Here is a 27,851-nt window from a genome sequence, read left to right on the forward strand (position 1 = left end):
CTCCATAGCATTGCCTCCGTTCCTTTGTCAAAGATTAGTTGACTATATTAATGTGGTCCTATTTCTGAGCTCTCTTTTGTGTTTCATTGACCTGTTTGTCTGTTCTTCACTAACACCTTACTGTCTTGATTACTATAGCTTTATAGTAAGTCTTGAAGTCATGTAATATCAGTCCTCCAACTGTGATCTTCTCTTTCAGTATTGTGTTGGTTGCCTCTCCATATACACTTGACCCTGGAATAACATAGGGCCTAGGGGCACCAAACACACTCTCAACATGGAAAATCCATGTATAACTTTTATGTGCTATGCTTAGTCGCTTAGTCGTGTCCAGATCTTTGTGACAGCATGGACTGAAGCCCACGAGGCTCCTCTGTCCATGGGGATTCTCCAATCAGGAATACTGGAATGGGTTGCCGTGCCCTCCTCCAGAGGATCTTCCCAACCCAGGGACCGAACCCAGGTCTTCCACATTGCAGGCAGACTTTTTATCAGCTGAGCCACAAAGGAAGCCCATGTATAACTTTGACTCCCCCTAAACTTAACTATTAGAGAAGGAAAGCAACCCACTCCAGTATTCTTGCCTAGAGAATCCTGTGGACAGAGGAGCCTGGTGGGCTGCTGTCCATAGGGTTGCACAGAGTCGGACACAACTGAAGCGACTTAGCATGCATGCATGCATTGGAGAAGGAAATGGCAACCCACTCCAGTATTCTTGCCTGGAGAATTCCAGGGACAGAGGAGCCTGGTGGGCTGCCATCTATGGGGTTGCACAGAGTCGGACACGACTGAAGCAACTTAGCAACAGCAGCAGCAAACTTAACTATTAATAACCTACTGTTGACCAGAAGCCTTAACATAAACAGTTGATTGATGTGTCAGTCACCTGTGCTGTATGTATTATACACTGTATTCTTATAATAAAGTAAGCTAGAGAAAAGAAAATGCTAAGAAAATAATGAGGAGAAAGTACATTTATAGTGCTGTACTTTATTGATACTCTAAGTTTATCTGTTTCCAAGGTGAATCACCTATCAATACCTACATCAATGTCATCTTATATGATATAAAATACTATAAATATTATATAATTAGTATTACTAACACTAGACATCAAAAGTGAAAAGTTCATGTAAAAAAGAAATTCATATCTATAGGTATAGTGATTCAAGCATTGATAACAAAGAAGTAGCAATATGATTTCTTTATGGTAGTTTAGTGTAATCAATATGATTGCTTCACAGTGGCCTGGCCTGTGCACTGATGAATGAATGGTTATAAAATTTTTGCATCATACCAATACAGTTATATTTGTGATACATTATCAGAAATACTGTTACTTATTTTTTTAAACCACTTACCTGTAACTGTGGGCTGATATGCAGTTTCTCCACTTAGGAGAAAGACTGGCACACTATACAGTAATGAAATTCTGTGAGAGCAAAGTAATAAAACAGTAAGAAAACTAACACATTATTAATTTTATATTAAATATCACTCTCCTTAAGCGTAGGCTATCCAGTTCAATACAAAGTCTTGCACACAGTGTTTTATACATTGTGGATTCTTAGGTGGTGATGATGACCCCAAAATGTCACAGACAGTTTTTGCTGTACAGTTGCTAGATTTTCACACAAAGACACACACATACACAACAGATAAGTTTCTTCACTGTATGGCATAATTATTATTTACTCTTCATGAAGTGGAAGTGGATCATCATCATAAAGGTCTTCAGCCTTGTTGTCTTCATGTTGAATAGATGGAGGAGGAGGAAGAGAAAGAAGGGGAAGGCTTGGTCTTGCTTTCTCAGGGATGGCAGAGGCCAAAGAGGTGGAGGAGATGGAAGGGGAGGCAGGAGAGGCAGGCATACTGGTGTCACTTTATAGAAACACATTGTAATTTCTGCTTTTTGCTTTTTCATTTCTCTAAAAATGTTTCTGTATGGCACCAGTCCGTCTTCCTTTGTTTGCTTTAGTTTCAGAGCCTGTTGACCATAGAAGGTCCATGTTATACAAGAAGCCCAAAGCAGTCTTGAATAATTGGAACCCTTATGTCAGATTGTATAAGGTCAATTAGTTTTCTTCTGTATCTTCTTCCTCATTTGGCACTGGGTCAGAAGTACTCACCTCCATCAAGTATTCTGTTAATTACCCTGGTATGGTGTCTGTCTGTTCTTGAATTTCTCCGGGATCCATATCTTGAAACCCTTCACCCCCAGACTTTTTTTGCCATATCCACAATCTTCTTTCATGATGTCCTTGATTGGCTGTGTTGTAAATTCTGTGAAGTCATGCACAATGTCTAGACAGTTTTTTTTTCAGCAGGAATTTACTGTTTCAGACCTGATGGTTTTTGTGGATTTTTCTGCAACAAAGTCATTTTCAGTGGTATCTTCCTTCCCAGATTTTTATGATCTTTCTATTGGAGATCTCTTCCATAGTGTTGACAATCCTTTCCATAGAATACTGTGTGTAATGAGCCTTAAAGGTCCTAATGGACCCCCTGATCTAGAGGCCGAATTAGAGATGCTGTATTTAGGGGCAAGTAAACCACTTTGACTTCTTTGGTGTTGAACTCATGGGGTTCTGGGTGGCCAGGGGCATTGTCCAATTTCAAAAGAACTTTGAAAGGCAGTCCCTTACTGGAAAGGTGTTCCTGACCTCAGGGACAAAGGATTGATGGAATCAATTCAGAAAAAGGATACTTGTTGCCTCAGCCCTCTTGTAGAACCCAAAGAATGGCAGCTAGTGTTTATCTTTTCCCTTCAAGGCTCAGGGGTTAGCTGCTTTATAGATAAGGGCAGTTTTGTTGCATAGAACAGTACAGTTAGCCTGTTCCTTCCTGTCTTTAATCTTGTGCTTGCCTTTTTTTCCTTACTAGTAAATGTCCTTTGTGGCATTTTTTCCCCCAGAATAGAGCATTTTGGTCTGTATTAAAACTCTATTCCGGCAGATATCCTTTCTCCTTAATAATTTTCTTAATGGCATTTAGAAGCTTGTCTGCTGCTTCTTGGTTGGCAGAAGCTAGTTCTCCTGTTATCTTGATATGTTTTAAGTCAAACCTCTTTCTAAAATTATTAAATCATCCTTTGCTAGCATTAAATTCTATCTTTAACCTCCCCTTTGCATTAAGTTGTCATACAATGACTTCACTTTTTCTCAAGTTGTATTAGAGTCTATAGGTACGTACACTGACATAAAAGCTGCATTTCCAGTATGAGATGAAAAAGGTATTTTGCAAAAAGGGTGAGGATTTTATGCTTGCTGGCATGGCTGCACTGATGGATTCACAAACTTGCTTTTCTTTTTTTACAGTGGTCCTTATGTTAGATTCCTTTACCTTGCTTGAAGTGATGGACAGCCGTAGTTGCAGACCTCAGTCTATGGTACATATCAAGCAGTTCAACTTTTTCTTGTAATGCCATGACATCTCTGCTTCTTGGGAGCACTTCCATCATCATTATTTGCACCTTATGTGGTGTTATTCAAGGTTAATGGAATTGCACTAAACACAATGAAAAATATGCAAGAACCACAAGAGATCACTGTTCATTGTGATACACAATATATTAGAGAGATGAAATGCTCAAACAGTGATGATTACCATCACACAGTGTTTTAAATAGATACTCTCTTAGTATAGTAGCAACAAGTGGTGCCTCTGGAATTATTACAGTAGTACTGTATTACTGCAATTAAGATTTAATATTTCTCTTGACTAGGAATAAAACTATATACAGTCTGCAAGTGTGATTTTAACTTTTCATAAGACTTCTGTTTATCTTATAGTAATAAATGATGAAATAGACTAGTATGTACATACATTTTATGCATTCATGATATATCTTTTTCTTAATTTTTAAACGATTTCTAGGCTGAGTTTTTTAAAATTCTTGCACATCTCCAAAATATTTTCCAGTATATTTATTTAAAAGAAAAATCTGTGTATAAGTGGACCTGTGCAGTTCAGATCCATGTTGTTCAGGGGTCAGCTATAAACTGTAGTTTGTTCATATCTGTAAAATAACATGCTGAGATTCGGATTGAGATTGTATTGAATCTATAGATCACTTTGGGGAAAAGTGACACCTTAACAATATTGAGTCTTCTTATCTATGAACATGGACTATATGCCTTTTTATTTAGTTCATTGATTTTGTTCATCAGAGTTCTGTAGTTTTACTCACTTATAGATGAATCTTATGTGTGTATTGTTAAATTTATACTTAAGTATTTTGTTTTTGGATAATATAACTTTTTAAAATCTATCTTACAATATTGTTTTCAGTATTGTACAAAATTATGATTCAATATTTTTATAGATTATACTTCATTTAAAATTGCAAAATTGTGGCTCTTTTCTCTGTGCTTCATGTGACATCTTTGTATTTTAATGTATTTTTTACCTAGTAGTTTGTACCTCTTAATCCCCATCCCCTATTTTGCCTTTCCCTATCCCCATCTCACCCCTGGTAACCACTACCTGGTTCTCTGTATCTGTGAGTCTGTCCAATCAAAATACAAGGGTGGCTGATTGGCTAGGAAAAAAAAAAACCCAGCTATAAGCAGTCCACAAGAGACTCCCTTCAGAGCAAAAGACACACACATTGAAAGTGAGAAGATAGAAAATGATATTCAGTGCAACTGGGAACAAAAAGAAGGCTGTTTAGCAAACTCATGTCAGACAAAGTAACCTTTAGAACAGAGTCTATAATAAAGGCATTTTATAATAAAGGGATGGATACAAGAAGAAGATACAGCATTCATAAACATATATGTACTTGATATAGGAGCACCTAAATACATAAAGCAAATGTTAACCAATAGAAAGGGAGAAATTGATATTAATATGGTTAACAATGGAGGATTTTAACACCCTGCTCACTGATAACCTTGCTGCATAGAGACTATACTAGATTGTTGGGTTTTTTCTTTCATCACTTTGAATATGTTATGCTGCTTGCTCTGGCCTGCAAAGTTTCTGCTGAAAATCAGCTGATAACCTTATATGGTTATTTATTTTTTCTTGCTGCTTTTAGAATTCTCTCTTTAACTTTTGACATTTTAGTTACATGTTTTGATGTGAGTTGCTGGATTCATCTTGTTTCAGACTCTGCTTTCTATATCAGGATATCATTTCCCTTCTTCAGATTTGGGAAGTTTTCAGTCATAATTTCATGAAATTTTGAACTGTTTGAAATTTTGAAAGTTTGAAATTCTCATCTTCTACCCTTTTCTCTCTTCTCCTGGGACCCTATAATGTAAATGTTAATATGCTTGATGTTGTCTTAGAGGTTTCTTAAACTATTCTTATCTTTTAACATTTGTTTTTCTTTTTGCTTTTCTGTTTTGGTGATGTCCATTATTCTCTTTCACATAGCTTATGTGTTCTTCTGTATCACCTAATCTGCTGTTAATTCCCTTTAGTGTATCTTTCATTTCAGTTTTTGTATTCTTAAACTCTGTCTTGTTCTTTTTTGTATTTTGTAGTTCTTGGTTAAAATTCTCATCGTGTCGAACTATTCTTTTCCCCAGTGCAGTTACCATCCTTATTACTGTTGCTTTGAATTCTTTATCAGGTTAATTATCTCTGTTTCTTTAGGTTTTTTTTTTTTTCCTTCGTCTACTTTTATTTGGAACATATTCCTCTCTCTTCACATTTCGTTTATCTTTCTTGACTCTATGAAATTAGGTGAAGCAGATACCTAGCCAGGTCTGGAAGGTGTATTCTTGTTACAGGAGTTCTCCTTGGCAGCATATGTGTGCCCTGCGGCTTTAGTGGGCAGGCTGGGTCTGAAGTCAGCACGAGCTGCATCTTCCCCTGGGATGTGCTGGCAGCCATCACCTTGCTAGGAGCATGGACTGGAGTTGGAGGGGCCAGTGACAGATCCAGGTGCAAGCCAGGGCTTCCACTGTTCCCAGTGGTGGGTAGGCTTCAGGCCCAGTGGGATGGAGCAGGAGCCCTGAGGGGATTGAGTTTCTCCCAGGCGGAGTATGATGCTGCCTCAGTTAGGGGTGTCCGGGGCCTGAGGCCTTGGGATTTACTGCCGAACTGTTTCAACTTTTTCCCTGGTGTGCACGCCTTTGGTTAGAGGCTGGGTTGAAGGTAGAGGGGTTGGAGCTGCACTGTTGAGCTGGTTCTGCTGTTCCCAAGTGTGTGCTCAGACATGGCCAGGTGCACCAGCAATGACTCCTTCTGCCCTGGTCATAGCATGGCCGTGGCTCGAGGCAACTCTGTTCTCTCCAAATATGTGTACTGCTTACTGTTGGCAGTGGCAGACTGCCTTATAGGGGATAGCATCGGAGCAGGAGGACCTGAAGCAGCAGCCCAGGGTGGACGCTGGGGCCATTATTTGTTCCAGGAATTTTATTTTATTTTTTTGCTCGTTTTCTTCAGATTTTCTACATAGGTAATGATGTTATCTGTGAACAAAGACAGTTTTACTTCTTCTTTCCCATTCATATCATCTGTGAACAAAGATGATTTTATTTCTTCTTTCCCACCCTGTGTACATTTTCTTTTCTTGTCACGTTGTGTAAGATATAATTTCCAGTGTGATGTTGAAAAAAACGTGGTGAGAGGGACATCCCTGTCTTATTCCTGATCTTAGTGGGTAACCTGTAGTTTCTCACCAGGAAGTATAATATTAGCTATGCTTTTTTTTTTTATGGTAGATAATGTTTATCAAATTTAGGACATTCCCTTCTATTCCTAGTTTACTGAGACTTTATATCATTAATTGGTATTGGATTTTTGTGGAATGCTTTTTCTGCATCTATTAGTGTGGTGATATTTTATAGCATCTTGATGGGTGGACTGTATTGTTTTTTGAATGTTTAAACAGCCTTGCATTCCTGGGATGTATCCTTTTCATTGTGTAAATACATTGTTAGATTTTATTTGCTAATATTTTGTTCAGGATCATTGTATCTATGTACTTGAGAGATCCTGGTACTGTTATTTTCCTATCTTGTAGTGTTTTGTTTGGTTTTGGTAGTAGGGTAATGCTAACCTCATAGAATGGGTTAGGGAGTGTTCCCTCTTCTGTTCTCTAAGAGAGAGTGTAGAGAATTGGTACAACTTCTTTCTTAAGTTGTTCGTTTTTAGTTTTTTTTTAACCATTTTTTTTTGTGAAATTGTAAGGTGTCTTCTATACCTATACACTAAATACTTACAAATTAAGAACACTTTTGTGTTTGTGTGTAAATATGTACTCCTGTAAGCAGTTCAAACAGTACAGAGTAGTCTAAAGAGCAGAAAAAGTAGTCTAAAGAGTGTAGAAAATAACCTGTACTCCACCATCCAAAGGTCATGATTATTATTTTGGTGAACATGATCTCAGATACCTCTGTGTTGTATATGTGTATGTTATACAATCCAACATTAATGAATACCTATCTTTCCCCCTACTTTTTGATGTGTTATAGATAAATGTAGGTTTTGAGGGTTCCTTATCATTTTTAAGGACTACCAAATGGCATTTTATTGCATGTACATATTTTATGGTTCTTTTATAGAATATGGATTTTTCTTTCCAGGGGTGTTATTAAGCACATGGCTCCCACCTGTGAAAACAGCTTTAACTACTAGTTACCCCTAGTGTTAATACTTATTTTTGAAAAAAATAGTGTACTGTCTTATAGTTTTGTTTTTATATTACAGTGTCTACTTTTCTCCCTTCCCAAGTGTAAAAGATTCTTATTTTGACTCTTGGTACAGTCTGTATATTTAGTTATTGTTCAGTCACTCAGTCGTGTCCGACTCTTTGCCACTCCATGGACTGTAGCACGCCAGGCTTCCCTGTCCTTCATCACCTCCCAGAGTTTGCTCACACTCCTGTCCATTGAGTTGGTGATGCCATCCAACCATCTGGTCCTCTGTTGTCCCCTTTTCCTCCTGCTATCAATCTTTCTTAGCATCTGGGTCTTTTCCAATGAATTGGTTCTTCACGTCAGGTGGCCAAAGTATTGGAGCTTCAGCTTCAGCATCACTCCTTGCAATGAATATCCAGGGTTGATTTCCTTTAGGATTGACTGGTTTGGTCTCCTTGCAGCCCAAGGGACTCTCAAGAGTTTTCTCCAACACCACAATACAAAAGCATCAATTCTTTGTCACTCAGCCTTCTTTATGGTCCAACTCTCACATCCATACATGACTACTAGAAAAACCATAGCTTTGACTATACGGACCTTTGTAGACAAAGTCATGTTTCTGCTTTTTAATCCGATGTCTAGGTTTGTCTTAGCTTTTCTTCCAGAGAGTAAGTGTCCTTAATTTCGTGGCTGCAGTCACCGTCTGCTGTGATTTTGGAGCCCAAGAAAATAAAGTCTGTCACTGTTTCCATTGTTTCCCCACCGATTGCCATGAAGTGATGGGACTGGATGCCATAATCTTCATTTTTTGAATGTTGAGTTTTAAGCAAGCTTTTATAAGCTAGCCAGTGTTTAGTAGTGTTATCTCAAATTTTTTTTACAAACTGAACTCATTAAGTTCTGACACTTTCAAATGAGCTTATTCATTCTCTTCCTTTCCTTTTGCCTGTGTTTAAATTCAAGGCTGAGTACTTGATTAGGAGTATTTTTTTTAGAATAGAGAAGATATGCAACAAAGAAGACAAGACAAGGTTTACTAAAAAAAATCACAGTTCCTGGTTTCCAGGTGTTACGTTGCTTGGAGGTATGTTTTTTCATGAGATTTAGAATTTTTTTTTTTTAATTAAAGAGTGACATGCAGTGATTAAAGCAATAAGGATATTTGATTAAAGAATACGGTTCATCATAGCTGTACATAAACTAAGACAGACTTGGAATTTTGGTTGAAATGCTTTGAAATTGTGCTAATAATTTTGAAGGTGTTAGAAAGTTGTTAATACTTATTAAAGCAGTTTCAATGAGAATTTGAACTCTTTGAAAAGCATTTGTTCCAGAGAGACTGTGAAGAAAATAGATACTTCCTCTGGAAACGTAGAGTCAGACTCTTCTTTGATTTCCATAGTGACCAAGCTAGAAGGTCTCAGTCCCAACACTCTCTCTCCCCCATTCCGTTTTATTCTTGCTGAGAAGAGTCCAGAAGTGTGACATGTTTGTGTTTTCATTTCAGTCATGGATTGTGCAGACATCTAAGAAAACTATTTTTCTGCCTAATTTTACCTTGAAAATTAGCTAAGTATAAGTCATAGTTAAATTATCTGTGTTGGGATGTGTTTTCAAAGAATGTTTTTGCACTTTAGGAAATAATATGTGGCCATGTAGTCGTTTTTCCTTTTCTTTCATGGACGGGTTGCCAGATAACTTTTATTTCTCGTATTTATTTTTGTTGAGTTTCATACTCATGTACTTGTGAAGTTATATTTGTAGTTAGCACCGGTGGTTATCCCACTGCTGCCTTTCCACAATCAGTTGTCCCGGCTTACGTGCTTTATCAGTAGGTCACTGAGTCATAGAATGTGGTTTCATCAACTGGGAATTTGTGAAGAATTAAGTTACAGGAGTTAATAAGACTCTTAGTAAGAATTTAAAATTATTATTTTGTGAAGAAAACAAATGGGGGAAGGGGGGATGGTTACTTAAGGCCCCTAGCTGGGCTTGAAAATTAAACTGACAAATTAATAGAGAAAGCATACAAGTGTATGTAATTATGTTTTACATGACACAGAAACCTTCATAAGGAAAAAAATCCAAAGAAACAGTTAAGCCTGAGCATTTTTATACTGGGTTTGATGAAGAGTAGAAAGTTGTGGGGAAATAAATATAATAGGAGGCATGAAGGATTTTAGCTAAGGTTAGTAAACTGGGGGAAACAGCAGGGTCTGTGATTTTAAATTCCTCTCAACATTCTTCTATCTTTGGAGATAAGGCTGCTTCTTTCCTCCAAGTATAAGGACAACACCTTTCACTTGAGAGTCTTATGACCTGCTTCAGGGTAGAAAGGGAAGGTCAGAGAGTCTTTCCCTCTCTCACACTCCTTCAGCTTAAAATAATTACTCTGTCAGAGTGGCATATCATGGAGTAACATATCCTGATTCCCTCCACTTTCTAATTTTGCTTCCTGTTAACTGAGGAGTATACTCCAAGGGTAATTTGTGAATGGTTGCTGTATTCTCGCTTGGTCTTTAAAATTTTTTTTTTTCACTTGGTCTTTAGTGGGATGTGGTCACCTCTTCCCAGTTCCCTTGGGAGCATAAACTAGATGTAGGTTAAGGGCATAGAGCTATCTTTGCTCTAATAGTAGAACATACAGGTCCTTGTTTCCATGATTAACACAGATAGGATACAGGCTTAAAGAAAAATATTACTCACTTCTGCAAACTCTAAACACAAAATCAAAAGTTAAAAGTTCCTAATTGAATGGATGACCAGTTGCTTTACCAGTGAATTCTTTGCACTGTGAAAAATTCACTTCATAGTTCCTTTAGCTCATGAGCTCTCTTGTTGCATTTAAAACGGAATTTGAGTTATGAAAATTCAAGTTAAGAACAGATTTTAGTAAGTCCACTTACACATTGATTTCTGTTCAAAACCCCAGTTGGTTGTCACTTGGAAATAGTAGAGACTTAGATTTGTGCCTTTGGTATAAGTGCCTGAATTTGGTGTGTTGGAAAATCATATTATTCTTTGAAATTTAAAAATCTCTCCTCAAGTAAGATAAGCATTATTTAGTTTGTTGATAGTTTTATTCTTTATAGATTCAGGTTTTCTTTACATTGGGTTAAGTGGTAGACTTTCTTCCTGAATATACAAGACAGAAAGTTTCTAAACCGAGTGGTTAGCAATAAAGTTCTGAAAATTAAATATACTCAGGTCATACAAATATATGTAAACTAAGGTAGGATAGTCTATAGGTAGGGAACTTGGGGAAATGAGAGTCAATTGCATGAAACGTTTCTTTTCTTTAAAAACAGCCTTTGGGTTTAGAGGTATACAGGAGAAACGTTTTATCCATGAAAACTGCTTTGTCAGACAAAAACATGTGGGTCTGCACGTAACTTTGCATAAGAAATGTATGATAGTGATGGGGGAGGAGAGAAAGGATTCAAATGTATTTCAGCAGCTTTGCAGGATAAGGCAAAGCAAAGCAAATAGCCATGCTGTGTGTCTCAAAGGGCCCTTCTGTGGGTATTTCAACTTGAAAGGGGATTAGCATTGGAAGTCTGTGATCATGTCAAACATTTGTAATTGAAGGTGGCTGTTAAAAATAATTCTTAATGTAACTGGATTCTAACAGTCTTGTTGATGATGAGGTAAGTGGAGAGAATAGGAAATGATCTGTTTGTCATCGCTTGAGCCACAAAGCCAAGAAACGTAGTGTCTGGGAATGAAGGCTTTAAAAGCCACAACATTGGGAAATGTTTGATAATTGAAATCAAAGAGGCTTTTTGTGAAAAGTGAAGAAGGATTGTATACATGGGAATATATATGTATAGTGTTAAATTTTTGCTTTTAATGTTGTCTCTTGCCACAGTTCAAGTTGACCTTTTTAATTACTTTAGTAGCCACAGGTAATATAATGATTTTTGCCAAACTGTAAGCCTAGGCAACTTAAATGCATACCTCATGTAAATAGTCATGTTCTGTGAGCATGTTTGGCTTGTTGCTTGTATTTTTGTCCTTTGAAATCAAGTTTTAGAACCTTTTGGGGGAAGTTCGTGGGCAACCAGTAGCTCTTTCTAGCACATGAATATGATTTTCTCTTCTGTGAATAAATTACACATCTTGCACTATATACATTCATCTGGATATTGGGTGGAAAAATTACAGTATGATTTGGCTACTAAAGAACATCTATCATATCTGTACATTTATGTCGCTAACAAATGAACACTTCACCAAGGCAGTCTCTGAGAGATATGCAGCTTTGGGGGGAAAAAAGTGAATAGGAAATGTTTTTCTTAGAGGATTTTAATCGAGAAACATTAAATGATTTGTGATGGGTTTTATTTTCCTGAAGCACCTTCTACAACCTGAAATTCAATTGTATATTGTGCTAAGGGATGAGTGCACTGACCTTGTCAAAAGAGTGAGCAAGGATTTCATTTGACTTTGGTTTGTTAGTTCACAAAACTCATGTATATCTGGATCTCTAGCCTTGGCTTTTTATACCTCTATCATCCTAGGCAGTCATTCACTATGAAAACACTTGTGTTTCTCTTTTTTCTTTGTATTTGTTCATTTGAAAAGCCTTTCAAAAGAAATTGCAGCCTGCATGTGATTATAGCTATCAGTAGCACTTAAACTGACTGCTGAGATGAAACTTTTTGTTGGGGGCCCTGCTAATTCCAGATACCAATAGAAAAAGAAGAATTTTCCCCCTTAAAAGACCCGACTTTACTAATTGGTAGCTGCTCTTTGGGTTGAGCTAGAGTCCTCAGGGACAGCATTTGATAGCCTAATTTTTGACGTTTTAATTTGACAAGAAACAATTCAGGGAAACGACTTAGGCATGTGCCTGAAGTCTCTCAGTATGATTGTGATACTCAGGGCAGGGAATGCCTTTGAACGCCTGCAGCACTTTGTAAACCCTGTGATCCACTTCATATGATAGTTCAAGATCTTTGGCAGGTGTTTTCTTAGGAACTTCACCTAAAGTACTCCTACATGGTTGAAAGACTTCTTTCTATAGATATTAGGATGTGGGGGTAATGCAATAAATACTGATCTGTGTGACAAAGCAACATTCCATAGGGACAATAAATTTAGGTATAAAATATGTAAGTTTTTTTGGCCTTTTTAGTTATGTCATAGTTTAAATCTTTCTAACTCAGAAGTGTTGTTTCTTTAAAAAAATTTCCCTTGGCCTTTGAAAATAGTGGAAGAGACTAATTTCAGATATGAGTTACTTGGTTTGTATCTCTTTCTGTATGATAGAGAATTTATGTTTTTAATCGGAGAAGTTAAAGCTTGAAGCAAATCGTGCATACACAATACATAAGCATGCATGGTAGTTTATTTTTGAAAAATTATCTTAGAAATCTATGTTTCTCCAAGTATCTTGGAGAATATTTTAAGGACCAAATTGAAACTGAAGTGGGTGTTTGAAAAATATCTGCTGAGAGAAGCCTGCTTTCTAAACCTGGGAAATAGACGATAGAACAGCAAAGAGTGCTTTTTTGGTTCCTTCTGTGTGTGTGTTTCTAATATGTGCGGTTTTGTGTTTTAAGATAAGGTTGGAAATGGTACTCTCGAACTTGCTCATGATGGTTCAGTTCAGTTCAGTCACTCAGTCATGTCCGACTCTTTGCGACCCCATGAATTGCAGCATGCTAGGCCTCCCTGTCCATTACCAACTCCCGGAGTTCACTCAAACTCATGTCCATCGAGTCGGTGATACCATCCAGCCATCTCATCCTCTGTCATCCCCTTCTCCTCGTGCCCCCAATCCCTCCCAGCATCAGGGTCTTTTCCAGTGAGTCAACTCTTCACATCAGGTGGACAGAGTATTGGAGTTTCAGCTTTAGCATTAGTCCTTCCAAAGAACACCCAGGACTGATGTCTTTAGAATGAACTGGTTGGATCTCCTTGCAATCCAAGGGACTCTCAAGTGTCTTCTCCAACACCACAGTTCAAAAGCATCACTTCTTCGGCACTCAGCTTTCTTCACAGTCCGACTCTCACATCCATACATGACCACAGGAAAAACCATAGCCTTGACTAGACGGACCGTCACGATGGAGGTGATTTATTTATTCCAGATGAGGAAAATATGTTCATTTCACTGATCAATGTATCTCCTTGGTATTGGGTTGGGTAGATAATTTGGAGAAGTAGCCTACTTAGAGTCAATTGGTTATGTTCTGTTACTTCTTTATAAGTCATTATTACTTTGTATCCTACTTAATTAAGTGAAAAATATTTAAGAGAGAAAAAAATGTTTTCATGGATTTGCCAGTCATAAATGTTTATGTGTGTGCTTGCTCACTCACTTCCCTGAAAATATTTGTCTGTTTCCCTTTCCTTCCTTCCCTCCTTTTCTCTCTTCTTTCTGTTTTCCCTCTCATTTAAATAAGGGAAAAAGAAGAAAAGCATCTTTCATATCATTGTTTAAGAATGCCTATGACTATAAATAATTTCTTTCTTGAAGATTTATGATTTTATATCTATTTTAGTAAAATCACTTATGATATCTAACAATTCATTGTTTGTAATTTCTCATAAAGAACAAACACTGTTCAGTTTTCTTCTAGGAATAAAAACTCAAAGTTACTCCAACACAGATATACTTGGGTTTGTATTATAACATCTTTCTGTTTTTTAACTTTCAGATGAAAATGATGTTGAAATATGATGCCAGATGTGTGATATGAAACATTAATATTACTTTGAGATTGTAATTTTACTAATAATTGTCCTATGCTTGAGTTAGTAAACTAGAAATTAATAGGAAAAATTCAGTGGAGCCCTTTGATATAAAATATATTTTCAGAACATCAAGTCATTTAAAATTTACTTTGGAAATGGAGACTTCATAGTTAAAACAAACTTAGGAAAAAAATGAAATAATTTTAAAAGTTATTTCAGCCATTGTGCATAGTTACTGTTGGATGTGATTGCCAGCACTGGGGAATCAGGAAGTCTGTAGTTTAAATTCTTCAGGATCAGATTATATCAGAGATTTTCTTTACACATGATGTTGAGAACAAATTAAGTGACTGCTGTAACTTTCTTTTCCTTTCTTACCTTTGGGAATCTCAAGAACACAGCTTTAGCTTTCTTTTTATTTGTGTTATCTTTATATTTGTTTTTAATTTTCAAGAATTTATACCTTTAAGCTACAGTAGGACTAAGTATCCGAACAACCTTCCAGCTTTCTTTAGTATACTGTTTTTTAAAAATTGTATAAATATCTACTGGCCAGGTTTTAAGAACTTGGAGCAGGAAACTTTATGAAGGGATAGGGGAGATGTCATTACTTTTAGGTAAGATTAGACTAGGAGGTTATATTTTTTCATAGTTTTGGGATCCTCCCCCCCACCCCCAGTTATGATTTCATTTTAGCTTTGAGCAGTGTAGAGATAAAATACTTTTGCCCAAAAGAAGGCCCAAAACAAGATTTAAAATTTCCAGGGATACCAAAAGAGATCAGAAGATTTTAAGAGAATGTTCAGTGACTTTAATAAGCATAGGCTTAATTAAAGAGGTTGTAGTCAGTGTCATTAACCAACTAACATTTAAGTACCCTGGCTTGTACTCTTGCTTTTTGGTGGAGTGAAAAAAAACCGATGACTTAGCATGACTCTTTACAATGACGTTGAAAATTATGAGATATCTGTTTCTGGTTTGTCCTAGTTCTGCTTTTATTTCAGTTGAAATATATACTAAACTTGATGCCAGCACAAAGCTTGTCCGTTTCATGTGTCTGTTTATCATTTGCATGATTTTGAACAATAAACATTCCTTGACAACAGCATCACACTTTGTTTTTACCAACACTCATCGTTATTCCAAACATGAACCCAAATTGGTTTTTATCCATGTTAATGAAAAAAACAAATCCCTCTTATTTCAATGAGTAAAGCATAAAAACATGAGATGCTGGAAAGTCTGGAATCAATTAAGTTAGCAAAGTGTGTAGGAAAAAGACAGCAGACATGGAAAATGATCATATCAAAATGACCTTTTTTATAGAAATAGAAATTTGCAGACTAAGTGGTGAATAAGAAATTAATTTAGGAAATTTCCATTTATTTAATAATTAATTTTATTATTTGATTTTCAGACTGTAGAATATGTATCTGAGAGTACTCTTTGTCCTTATTTGATTGTAGGTCTGTGTTAATTCGTATTTACTTTTATCCTTTCTGTGCTATTTATGTTAATTGGCCTCAGATCTGAAAATTACAAAGAAATTACTTGAGCCAGCTGCACAGAGTTGAAGAATAGTATCTATAGTTGCTTAGAAGGCAAGACAATATAATGTAGACTCTGGTGAATTATTTTAGTTTGAAAATATGCACTAAAGGGGTACGGCAAATAAATACATTTCAGTGATGTAGACACAGGGAGTGAAATGTTGAGGAAGGAACCAGTTTGTGCAAGAATTGGATGACCATGCTTGTTCTGGATGCTTCCAAAGGTTCTCACTTGGACACTATTTTATTTTAAAATACTTAACTTGAATATCCAAGGAAGTCCTGGTTCTTATTTGTGTTTTGTCTTTTGAGGCATGGGAAGAAATCAGGTGTTTTGAGGTATCAATCCTTGGCCCAAGGATCCCTTTGTATTTTTCAGTAGAATATAAAAACCTAAATGATACTGAGTGTTCTTTTCCATGGATGGCTATACCGTTAACTGTGTACCACTCATCTGTTGTTCAGTTGCCCAGTCATGTCCGACTCTCTGCGACCCCATGGTCTACAGCACACCAGGCTCCTTGAATGGATCTACTCATCTGAATGGATCCCAATTTGTTCAGTTTCTCTTGTATCTAACCAGATGACTTGACAGTGAATGCTCCTTTCTAAACAAATAACCTATTCTTATGCATCCCTGGGTTGGGAAGATCCCCTGGAGAAGGAAATGGCAGCCCATTCCAGTATCCTTGCCTGGAAAATCTCATGGACAGAGGAGCCTGGTGGGCTGTAGTCCATGGGGTCGCAAAGAGTTGGCACGACTGACTGACTAACACTTATGCATGTACAGTATCTCCTGCTTTGAGTTTTCCTTCAAATCATTTCTTCTTAGACTGAGATAGGAGGAGAAGTAAAGTAGACCATCAGGCCAATATGTGAATCTCTGGGAACAAAAATGCTTACTGATTAACTTTCACAAAAAAACTTTCAAAAGGCCCCAGAGCTTTCTGGTTATTGAAAAAACCTGTGGAAAGATGATTGGGCTGTGAGAAGTGAACAGAGGGTGGTATTTAAGTAGGTAGAAGCCTGGCCTTACAGTCCAGAGACCAGTTTTTCCTTTTTGAGTTTGAATTTCAGGTGATCTTGATTTAATTTTATTTACTTCTGGTTCTTTCTAACCCCACAGGTAAAATGAAGAGGATACTTAAGATTCTGACTTCCTTATAGGAATTAGATCTTAAAGCACTTAAAAAAGCTATAAATACTACAGAATTGCAAGAGATTCATGTTGTTGATTTCAGATCAACTGAAAATGGCTTTGAGGAAATAATACTCACCTGTAGACTAAGCAAAGAATTCTTTGACCATTTTTTTGCCTCTGCATTGAAGGAGCTAGTTTGACCAAATTATCAGACAGGATATAGACAGGTGCCATTGCACTCAGCTATTTTCCCTTTTGTGAGAGCCTTGAGTTGAATGTTTCTCTGGGCAGCTAGTCCTTGGCACTGCAGCTTTGTTCTGAGAGTGGCATCTGGCACTAGATTGATTTAACCGAGTCTGAGGTTTGCTCTTTTCAGAATGTGCTCCCTAGGCAGCTTCTGTGTTGCTCTGACATGACCACATGCTGCTGCTGCTTTTCCTGCCTTCCAGCACCACGTGTGAGGCTAAGACATTCTGACACCTGCCATTTGGAACCTTTACTTGCTGAAAAATGTCAAGATTAAGACAGATATAACTGATCATTCTTCCCTTTCTCAGAAATAGGCTGGGAGCATTTGTTCATAGATGGATGAATTGCTATAGTAGTACAGTTCTGTTAGTTTGGAGAGAGGCACCCAGATTTGAAAAAAAAAAAAAAGCATCAAAAGTGTTTATGTGTTCTAATTCTCCTTTGTACCTATTATGTGTGATATTAATTTGCTGTTTGTATAAGGAAAGGTTTTAGTGATTATCCTTTGGATTTCACAGGATAAATGGTGAGAGTTGGGGGCAGGGGATGCAGTTCTCCTTGCACCTTATTGTTATTAAGAACCTCACTAGGAAATTGTAGATTTCAGAGGATGAGCTTCTCTTACGATCATATTGTCATACAGATGCACACACAGATAACTGTCAAAGTAAGACCTCCTGTTTGAGGTCCTTGCTGCTGCTGCTTCTTTTTTTTTTTTCCATTGAGCCTTGATGTTCTAAGATCAGAAGACTGATTGGTAAGTAAGGACAGGAGGAAAAGTAGGGTAACCTGCTGAGTTTGTTCCTGCTAGTAACTGGAATCTAACTGGTTGAAGAAGGGGCTTGAACACTGTTATAAAACGAAGGCTTAAAAATTTTATTATTTTTCTTTTTCTTACCTTTCAATTTTATGGATAAATTATAATTGGTTGTTGGCTATTGAGTAAGCTCTTTCCTTTATTTCTTTTTAAAAATTTATTTTTAATTGATTATTTCTTATGTCTTGATCTTTATCTAGGATCTCAAGTTCAGTAATGTCGCAGAGATGGTAATATCTTAATTTTGTGTAATTTGGGAAAGATGTTCCAATGACTTCTTAGTTATTTTGAATTACAGAAAATGTAAAGTGGTTGGAGAAGATGCCTTATAAGTTTTTATTAGGAGCCAGACCATTTTGAGAGACTTTGGATCTTTTATGAAACTGTATTCTCTGACATCTGTTTGGACAGCTTCTTAAGTGGTTCTGGGTGGCTCAGTCAAAAAGAATGAGTATTGGCCATCAGACTTGTTCGTTGTATTGTAATTTATGAAGACTAATAAAATAATAAAATCCATCTCCAGCAACTGAAAGGTAATGAGGACTAGTGGCTTTTATGTTATGAACAGGGTCCATGAATTAGAACATAAATATTTGAAAACATTTTATAGTAGAGGCCTAGGAGTTCTTCAGTATACAAAGCTACTTGCTTTGAGTCCTCGACTGGCTTGAGTTATATAAAGAAGGATTCTTCTGCAAATTTAAATGGGTTTTAATCTTTTAACTGGATCCTTCTTGTTGCTGTAGTTTTTCCATAAAATCACAGAATCTGTATGTTAGGTCATGGTTATGGAAATAGTAAACTTATTCATATAAGTTTATCTTACAGTTCGGTTTTTGCAGATAATCAGTGGGAGAGGGGTTTGGGGGAGAATGGATACATGTGTATGTATGGCTGAGTCCCTTCGCTGTTCACCTAGAAAACTGCCACAACATTGTTAATTGGCTATACCCCAATACAAAATAGTTTAAAGTTATCAAGAAAAAAGGAAAAAAATAAAATAAGCATGTAGTAATTTGGGTTTTACCCTTGAAATGAATCATCTTAAATTGCTTCTACCTGAATCAAACATATCCTGTATATTCCTGAAGTATGTTTTATGCATTTGCAAGTTATGATCCTAGATAAGATTTGAATTTTATCTGCAATCTTTGACTCTTCTTCATTTAAGGTACAGTAAATATTCAACAAAGAAAGGGCTGTACTTATATATGAATTATTTTAAAAGCTTGATATGAAAAACTAATAAAAATAGAAACATCAAAATAAATGTATTCTTCCAAATAATACACTCTTTTTCTATACTGTCTTCCATGGTACACTATTTATCTTTATTTCTACTAGTTTGTAAGGTGGACATATTTCTTATATTCTTTAGTTTATTTTTTAATTAAAGGATAATTGCTTTACAGAATTTTGTTTTCTGTCAAACCTCAGCATGAATTAGCTATAGGTATACATATGTCTCCTCCCACTTGAATCTGCCTCCCATCTCCCTCCCCATCCCACCCCTCTAGGTTGATACAGAGCCCCTGTTTGAGTTATACTTATATTCTTAAGAATGGTATCTGACCGATGAATGACTCTGAAAACCCTGACACAGAGGTCCATGTTCTTTAGTGCCAGGATGCCATCCACTGTTCTCAGGTGGTAGCTAGGCCCACCTGCAGCTGAATTTATTCATTTTATAATGTATTAAAGCCAGCTAGTTGCAAGTTCCTTATTCTCTTTCTTCTAAAAAGATTAAATGTTTAGGATGATAGTTGTGATAGGCTTTACTAAAACAAAACAGAAAAGCCGATACTATGAGTGATATTTGCATATTGCTTGTGTGAATGGAAGCTGTTAAGCTTTCACATTTTTCAAGGGTTTACTATTTCTTTTGAATTTTTGAGGCTTTTTTTTTTTTTTTTTTTAAAGAAAAGCCAGCATCAAGCACTGGAGAAGGCAATGGCGACCCTCTCCAGTGTTCTTGCCTGGAGAATCCCAGGGATGGCAGAGCCTGGTGGGCTGCCATCTATGGGGTTGCACAGAGTCAGACACAACTGAAGCGACTTAGCAGCAGCAGCAGCAGCATGCACTTTTATTGCAGTAATAAAGCTTGAAACTCATATGTAGTGCAGGGATGGGGTAGGGGAGTAAGCAGCAGTTTCTTTCACCAAATCACTACATAGGACAGTACAAGGGTGAGAGGGAGAAGCCAGGAATCTCTGAGATCAGCAGGGGGAGCTGGCCATCAAAACACAAGAGATGCTGTGACGACCAGCATTTTCTTAAGGCAGAATTCAAGGATTTGTCATGGCCGTGTCATGATGGCCTGGGCTTTCATGGGTGTTAAGTGTCTACAAACAGCACCTTAAATTTAACTTTTGATTAAAGTTCTTAAAATTTAGGAAGTGGAGCTTGGATAACTATGAGATTACAAAGGTCCTGGATATCCATTACAAAAAAGCACAGGATGGAGAAAAGGCAGGCCCTGAAGAAGGCATCAGAGGTCCCTGTCAGTCTTGGAACAGACACCTGTGGTGTCCAACATCTCAGTGAAAACAGTTTTCTTTCAAAAGGCAGAGGATTTAAGGGGAGGATTGGGGGATAGAGCAGTGGAGGCAAAGGCTCTCCCCGTTCCCACTTAGTTTTGGGTAGGGCTTTTAATTCAGCCCAAGGACATCTCTCAACTTGGAGAATAGTTTGGCCCTAAAAAGCGTCTCAGGTCTCCTATGGCTTTGCAATGCAGCAGTAAGAATGTTTAATATATAATAGAGAAGACTTTCATCCAAGGTAAAATTAAATATCCTTGTCCCGCCCACTCCACACACCAGTTACTGCTCTGAACTTACTCTATTACTTGTGCTGTTAATACCTGCTGCTGCTGCTGCTGCTGCTGCTGCTGCTGCTGCTGCTGCTGCTGCTGCTGCTGCTGCTGCTGCTGCTAAGTCACTTCAGTCCTGTCCGACACTGTGCGACCCCATAGACGGCAGCCCACCAGGCTCCCCCGTCCCTGGGATTCTCCAGGCAAGAACATTAGAGTGGGTGTTAATACCTGACTAATACTTAACTGAAAACCTAGAGCCAAAGAACTAAAACTCAGTCTTCAGCCCAAAACAAAAACAAACTAAAATGAGTAACTTGAGGTTTATGGCAACTAGTTCAGGTCAGCACACATATGAGGAGAAAGGGGGAGGAGTGAAGCTAGTGACAGAACACATTCAACTAGGGACGATGGTTATAGGAAGAGTAGTGTAACATCAGGAAAAGCTCCGCACGGACTTGTAGGTAGCTGGAGGTACAGTGTCTTTCCATGGCACATTGAAGAATAGGGACTTCAGGGAGGAGGCCATTCTGTCACTCCAGTTTTAGAAGCTCCACATCAAAGATGAGAGTAGCATTTGGTGGGATGATGCCTGGGTGCCCTCTTGACCCATAGGCGTAGTCTGGGGAGACAGTCAGCTTGGCTCTCTGACCCACGCTCATTTGGGCAATCCCTTCTTCCCAGCCTCGGATCACCTGCTTCTTGCCCAGCACAAACTTAAAGGGTTTATTTCTGTCTCGAGAGGAGTCAAATTTCTTTCCATCTTGCAGCGTCCCCGTGTAGTGCACCACGCAGGTCTGACCGTGCTGCGGGAAAGTGCGTCCGTCCCCAGGGGAGATGGTCTCTACCTGCACTCCCATGGCGGAGGAGGCCCTGCCGCTGGGTGGGCAGACAGGTGGGCGGGCTGGACCGAGCCGACCAGGCAGCGGTTGTGCGGCTCTGCCTCCCTCCGCGCAACGGCTAAGCACGTGCCCTAGCACGCCTCCCTGAGGCTTTAGAACACTGGTTCTTAAAGTCGTAGACTTTATTAGAATTTAAAACTTTTATGTTTCAAAAGACCGTTAGAGAAATGAAAAGGCAAGCCAAAGATTGGGAGAAACTATTTGCAAATTATGTATCTGATGGTGGACTTGTACTTAAAATAGGCAAAGAACAAATAATTCAATGAGACAAGCCCATTAAAAATGGGCAAAGATTTGAATAGATATTCCACTAGAGAAGATTAGGAAAGGCCAACAAAGACATTGAATAAATGTTCAGCATCATCAATAATAAATGTAAAACAAGCTACAAGTAGATAGCACTTCATGACCACTAGAATAGTTGTAGTCAAAAGACAGACAAACAACAGCAAGTATTGTCTAGGAAATGAACAGACTGGAGTCTTTATTCATTGATGGCTGGATGGCATCACGGACTCGATGGACGTGAGTCTGAGTGAACTCCGGGAGATGGTGATGGACAGGGAGGCCTGGCGTGCTGCGATTCGTGGGGTCGCAAAGAGTCTGACACGACCGAGTGACTGAACTGAACTGAACTGAGGCAGTTTCTTAAAAATTAAACATGGATTTACAATCCAGTATTTCCCCTCCTGGGAATGTGTCCAAGAGAAATGAAACATATGTCCACACAGAGACTTGTAAATAAATGTTTATAGCAACATTATTTACAATATCAGAAACTTGGACCAACCCCAAATTCTTTTAACTGATGAATGGATAAACAAAATGCAGTATTTCTAGAACAGTGGAATACTATTTAGCAATAAAAAAGAAGTAGTGATACTACAGCATGAATGAATCTCAAAAGCATTATAAGTGAAGAAGCCAGACAGAAAGGCCACATACTTTATGATTCCATTTATATGATATGTCCAGGCAGGTGAATGTCTAGAGACAAAAAGTAAATTAGTGAATACCTGGGGTTGGAGATGAGTACTGCAAATGGGCACCAAAGGATCTTTTGGGGATGGAAATATTCTGAAATTGAATTTTGGTGATGGTCATACAACATTGAATTATATACTTCAGATGGGTGAACTTTATGAAATGTAAATTATACCTCAGTAAAGGTTTAAAACCTGTATGGTCCCAGCAGCATCAGCATCACCAGTGAACTTGTTAGAAATGCAAATTCTCCACGCCAGTAAAGCCAGAACTCTGGACATGTGTGCTTTAACAACCTTCCGCAGACTCTGATGCAGCGTTGAGTTTGAGAACCACATGAGAATCAAAGAAGGTTAAATGGAGATGTGGGTAGTTTGGGTACAGCTTACATACATTCAGTCTACCCTGTTACTGTAACTGTAGGAAAGGTTTGAATTAAGGACTGTTGTAATAGAGTTAAAGAAAATTACAGGGCAGTGGGAGTAAAAATAAACTGGCCTTTCATGTTCTTGATATGCCCCTATGAGAAGGTTTATGATTGTGATGTTTGTGTACCACATATATTAGTAAATCCCTGTGTTCTTTTAGACTTGCTGTTACTTAACGAACATTGCATAAACAGGTTCATTTGCCATAACGACAGTGGAAGTTTAGATCCTTGAAAGGAATTATTTCTCCTAAATATTTACACAGTATAATATAGCGGAGCCAGAAATATGCAGTGATCCCAAAAAAGTAAAGATCTGACCATAGATAAAGAAGTAAATGGAGCAGCCTGCCGAACTGAATAACTCCTTCTCTCCCTCTGTCTGTTCAGTGTACTTTTGAAAAGCACGATTAGAAAAAGTGGTTAATCTAGAGTCGTCATCTTACATTTGGCATGTGCTTTCAGGGTTTGTATGTTTTTTCTTTCTTTTGCCCTGAGCTTTGTCTGGGTGGCCCAAAGAAATTCTGAAGTTTTTTGGTTGTCCCAGAAAAGGGTCTGATGATTCAAACTGGAGACTGCTGGTTGGTGAATGTGTTAGGTGAAGTTTGTAGATAAGGTCACCATTAAACGGGGGGTGGGATGACTTCTGCAGAGGTATAAGTTCATTTCAGAGGAAAGGAGGGGTTGGCAGGGTGGGGGGTTTGAGGTAGAAACAAACATAAGACAAGGAAGGAAAGGAGGAATGAGTAATGGTGTTAAAATGATAAAATATGTATGATTTATTAGTGGAGTTCACTGAGATTGTCAGCAATAGCATCTGGGAGAATATTGGGAAATGTAGCACAAACCATCAGTTTTTTCCAAAGCTTTATTCAACTATAAGTAAAAAGAACTGAGCTGTTAGCTGCTGGTAAAGTATATCTCAGTTTCTGTCTCTCTCTGTAATTATTTTATTTCTCATTGTCTTTTTCTCTTTGCTTCTCTCCTTTTGTTTTTTGTTCTTAAAACTTTTAATAGTTCAATTGTATTATTCAGCATTATTATTAACAAAATACTATAACCCTCTAAGTTGGTAATTCTCATTCTGACTTCTGTTATTGGATGGATAATAAAGGAATAATATATCTTGCCATAAGTTACATTCTGAAAAAAGTCTATGCTATAGCAGTCTGAATTCCACATATTTTATTAGTGAATAAATTCCCAAAGATCTATTTAAGCTTAAAAAAGATAGAAGGCATAAAAAAGAAAAAGTAAACCTCCCTTTGTAAGAAAACGCTAATTCATACTCTTAGATTTATATCTAAATGTAGAATTATATTTGAACAAGAATAACCAAACAGATAATCTGTTATTATATGAGTAAATACAAATCGAATGCCTTAAAATCTGACAGTTTTGAAGTTAACCACAAGAATCAGGAGAAGCACGCTTTTTGATATGTTTGGGCAGTAAGGATGGTAGGGAGGTTGACATCATGTTTTTAAAATCAGGACATTTCAAAATGGTGACCAAAGCACAGTTAATTGTAAAATTAGATGAATGTTTCTTCCTTGGCTTCTTAGTTTTGGGAACTTGTTAGTAGCGAACGTGAAGTGTTTACAGCATTGCTGTAAACAACAGCCTATTCCATTGTTAGTGTTCTACTCTTTGAGCCTGCTTTTCTTGTCCTGGTACAGTGGGGCCCTTCTCCATGTGCCCAGTGTAAACTCACTTAAGCTTCAGGCCTGCTGCTTGGTTGCTCCTGTGACTGTCTTTTCCATGAGCTTCCTTTAGTGATATTGTGCAGTACTTGTATCAGCTTCATGTTGGACTCAAATGTAGATGGGGGAGGGGGGCAGAAAGGAGGCTCCCACCCACACCCCCAACACCGCCTCTCCCCACCACCACCTCGCCTCCAAGGGAAACAGAAGACAGTGAAGGGAAGGGAGAAAGGAAATGAAAGGAATGCTTACCCTGGAGAGTGGTAGAGACCCACAATTTCTGCTGGTTCTATTCTTTGTCAGAAACTGCTTTGCCTTGATAGAGGGACCCAACCACCTACAAATGGAGAGAAGCTCTGTGTCTTTGTCCCTCAGTCTGTTGATTGGCTTTCCCCATGACGGCATTTGAAGGTACCAGTGATTTTTGTCATCTTTATCTGTGAATAGCCCACTGACAACAGTAAAAGTGATTTAAACGTAATTGTTTTGACACGTTGTGGTACGTTGTAGCAGCTCAGTGTCATTGTAAACATAAGCCAGAATTAGATTCTCCTGTGGCCTGAGTACCGTTGTTGAGTTTATGGGCCAGGAGAGTAGGTAGCTGGTACTTTGAGGAACCCCAAATTCCAAATTACAATTCTGTTTGGAAGTTGCTTATTTGGGTTTGTCCTTTTTAGGTTTCTTTTGTGGGTTAACAGTGTTCATCTGATATGATATGAGATACTGAAGGAAAAGTAGGCCCAGAGAATTCTGTATGGTTGAAACTCTGCTTTGTGGATATGATGAGATGTCCATCCCAGGGTACATTTCACCCTCTGTTTGGTAGACATTGTAAATTCTCATAGGCTTATTATGGGACCTCTGTGTAATTACTCTACCGTTGCTAGACTCATTCTCTTTGGAAAATGCTCATTCTTTGAAAAATAACTCAGAATTTTTTCTAAAAAAACTGTGATAGTTGGAGAATTGCTTCTAACTGGTCTTCCACCAGATGGTGCTAGTGTTACATACCTGCAGGTAAATTCCTTCGGTGTCATTGTAATTTTGAGGTTGTGTGTTTCTGCTCTTTTTCTGTTTCACCATATTTTGCTTTTAGTGTGTGTTTTTTCCACACACTACTTTCCTGGTGTATAACCAAGTCACCTCACATCTTTTCTGTGGTAGATAGTGAATTGATTTTGCTGTGGTGATTCACTTGGTGGATTGATTCGCTTGGTGGATAGATTCACAGGCCAAGGACTAAGTTATAACTTAAAGACACAAAATATATTCTATACTGTAAAATTTTTCATCATGCCTTTGTTTTTTTGACCTGTATGTGCAAGTTGAGAGCTATTCTTGACTTTTCTGTTTGGTCACGTGTCTTTCTTGTTATAAAACAATATCATATTATTGTTTTAGGTCTCACAGGAGCCAAGTTTGGAAGTTATTACTAACCAATGATGTTTACCCACATTTAAGTTCAAAATAACTTTCATAATTTTCAAAGAAAGTTTGGTTTAAACGAATATTGGATATTATGTGATATCAGATCTCTTGGCCAGGTAAACAATGGTCATTTGAAACTTGAATTTTATAAACTTTTTATTTTTACAAATAAATATAGTTATTGCAGAAAAATTTAAAGAAACAAAAATTCATTTAAAGGAATAACTGATAGTTAAGTTCTGTTAACATTACCATAAATGTTTCTTTTTTCTTTTTATATACCTATATTTTAAAAATATCAAAATTGGTCTTATGTCATAGTTTTATAACCAACCTTTCCACTTAATGCTTCACAACAATAATTTCTGATGACAGTATAGTTTTTCATTAAAGAACCCTTTAATGATAGGCATTCTGATTTCAGGTTCTTTCATTCAGAGCCATGCTATGATTCATAGCACTATTTATTTTTTTGTATAAATTAAAATTTCTTTCATATAAGTTCCTAAAAATATATTAGCCAGTTCAGAAAGAATGGGTATTTTTGTGACTTGATCTTTATTTTCAAATTACCATCCAAAAGAGTTTTACAGTTTAAACATCCTTAACAGTGTGGGATCTTGTTTCCTGGCATCCTTAGGATCACCAGATTACCTTAGTTTATATTTTTTTGGCCGCATGCATGGCTTGAAGGATCTTAGTTCCCTCGACCAGGGATCGAACCCATCCCGCCTGCAGTGGAAGCACAGAGTCCTCTAACCACAGGACCCCACAGGGAATTCCCGCCTCAGTTTTTAAAGTGACTATATACTGCTCATTTGAGACTCCCTGAAATGACAGTTCATCACTAAATAAAGGAATTTAAAATTGATTTTTTAAAAAATAAGTATTCTTTAAACAGTAAATCCTTATTTATGTGATTTAGTTTTTGGCCTTGACTCCTATCCCCAAAATACAAACAACTATTCTTTCATACTTCAGAACAGATTACCTCATAGCAAAGCAAATGATTAACTTTTTTAGACACTTTGTCTTACTTGTTGAGAAATTTAAGTCATTTACCTACCTGCTTTTCATATAAATGTTTCTCAGTCTGAAAATTTAGAAGAACTACTTTTAGATAAATTATTTCTAAGACTTTAGTGAAATGAGCTATGCATTTAGCATCAGAACTTTTTAGTACGTATGTTTTTGGTAGGCAGAAGGAGGGAGGAAAAGGGAACTGCTAAATATTGATAAAACATAAGAAATTCTAGTATACTTTTGTAAAAATTGAAAACATCAGCTTTTATTAGTTTAAGCAAATATGTCCTGGGTGATTTTTGATGTCTTACTAAATATTAATTGTGTTTTCATTTAAGTAGATTAATTTTGAATTAAATTTTCAACATAGGAAGCATGCAGTTTATTTTAAAATAAGAAAAACAGAAAAGCTATTTTCATATCTGGGAAATAAGAAGAGAGGAGGAGACTCATACTGAGGCTTCAAGCAACCTTGTAAATGAATGTGAAAACTATTAGCCCAGTAACAAAAAAACCAAAAC

At 37.4% G+C, this 27,851-nt stretch overlaps 1 protein-coding gene and 1 pseudogene across 1 annotated transcript in view; one reads left to right on the top strand and one right to left on the bottom strand.

The window, feature by feature from the left end:
* SRBD1 (S1 RNA binding domain 1) overlaps positions 1-27,851 on the top strand; it is a 228,727-nt gene that overhangs the window by 97,973 nt on the left and 102,903 nt on the right. The gene's annotated exons all lie outside the window — the stretch shown is intronic.
* LOC138438131 (peptidyl-prolyl cis-trans isomerase FKBP1A pseudogene) lies at positions 21,397-21,723 on the bottom strand (annotated as a pseudogene).

Source organism: Ovis canadensis, chromosome 3 (assembly GCF_042477335.2).
Source record: "Ovis canadensis isolate MfBH-ARS-UI-01 breed Bighorn chromosome 3, ARS-UI_OviCan_v2, whole genome shotgun sequence".
NCBI lineage: Eukaryota > Metazoa > Chordata > Mammalia > Artiodactyla > Bovidae > Ovis > Ovis canadensis.